Source organism: Hipposideros armiger, unplaced genomic scaffold, assembly GCF_001890085.2.
Source record: "Hipposideros armiger isolate ML-2016 unplaced genomic scaffold, ASM189008v1 scaffold_809, whole genome shotgun sequence".
NCBI classification, from domain to species: Eukaryota; Metazoa; Chordata; class Mammalia; order Chiroptera; family Hipposideridae; genus Hipposideros; species Hipposideros armiger.
The window spans coordinates 265,840-267,392 of record NW_017732159.1 but is presented as its reverse complement, the minus strand read 5'-3'; positions in this window follow the sequence as shown (position 1 = coordinate 267,392).

Here is a 1,553-nt window from a genome sequence, read left to right as displayed (position 1 = left end):
GGAAGTGACCCCCATTTGCTTTGCTTTGCTTTGCATTGCACTGACTTACTGAAGAGCAAGACCCAAAAAAGGGGTCCTAGAAACCAGGTCTCCTGAGTATAGTCCACTGTCCTTTACTCCTTACTAATTAGACCCCAGAAGGAACCGATGATGGAGACAAATGGGAAATGTGAACAGCTCCTTTTTATTGCCAAGGAGACAAGGTAACCAAGAACTGAAATAGCTTTTGGTAGAATTAATACAAATCCTAGGCCTCCGATGACTAACCTACCACCGACACCCTTCCCCAAACCCACCACTCCCACCCCCCTCCAGAGGAAGAATTAACTACTTGGAACAAATGAGTTGAGGTTTCCTTTCTGTCCTGAAGAGGGGAAAACAACTTCACTTTCTCTCTTCTAGACAGCATCCTAATTTGTCTCCACTTAGCCACATAGCTCAGGACAAGAGCTTTTGAAATTAATGATGCTTTGCTAAGAGTAATTGCTCCTGTTCTAATCATATGCTATTTCTTGCTACCCACGGGGCTCAGTATTAAGATTGCCTAAAGGAATCAGCAAATTGCCCAAAATGCACTGCTCTCAAGCCTCCAGGTTGCTTAATAAATGAGGATGAGTCATCCTAAGCCAGGTAGTCTCCGCACATCCCTTATACCATGTGAATGTGCTTCTTCAGAGGCTAAGCAGGATGTGAGACTGGGAAAGGTAGGGGCTCCGATTTTTAAAAAAACCTTCCAGTGAAATTCATATAACAAGCAATTAACCATTTTGAAGTGTACAGTTCAGTGGTATTTAGTGCGTTCACAATGCTGTACAACTACCCGCTCTGTAGGTTCAAAACTTTTCCATCACCCCATAAAAGCGCCCTGTACCCATTAGGCAGTCACTCCTCATTCTTCTCTACCCGCATGCCCTGGTAACAGCTAGTCTGCTTTCCGTCTCTACAGATTAGCCTATTCTGGGTATAGCATATAAAAGTACTCATACAATATGTAACTTTCTTGTGTCTGGTTTCTTTTACTTAAAGTAATGTTTTCAACGTTCATCCATGTTGTAGATTGTAACGGTGCCTCAGTCCTCTTATGGCTGCATAATATTCCAATGTGTGCATGTATCACAGTTTGTTTATCCATGCCCTACTCTCTTTTTGATGTGAATTATTCAGGTTGGTTATCTAGCCAATACATATACAGAGGGTACCAAAAAAATGTATACACATTTTAAGAAAGGAAAAAACTGTATTAAAATTGTAATACTCAATATATACTGATAACAAAAGATGAAAGCAAGTCATGCGTATACATTTTTTTGGCACCCCCGTATAAAATTCAGCCCTTCTCTTCAGCTTTCCAGGCAGCATGGCATCTCATGTCTGACTGTCATAAGCTGTCAGCTTGTGGGTAACACAATCCTGAGTGAATTTTTCCCCACCATCACTTTTGATCAATTTTGAACATTATTATCCTAATGAAATAATTACAATTTAGTTATTGGGCTGGCCGAGTGGCTCAGTTGGTTAAGAGCTCGCTCAAGAGTTTGAGCTCTGAGCAACAG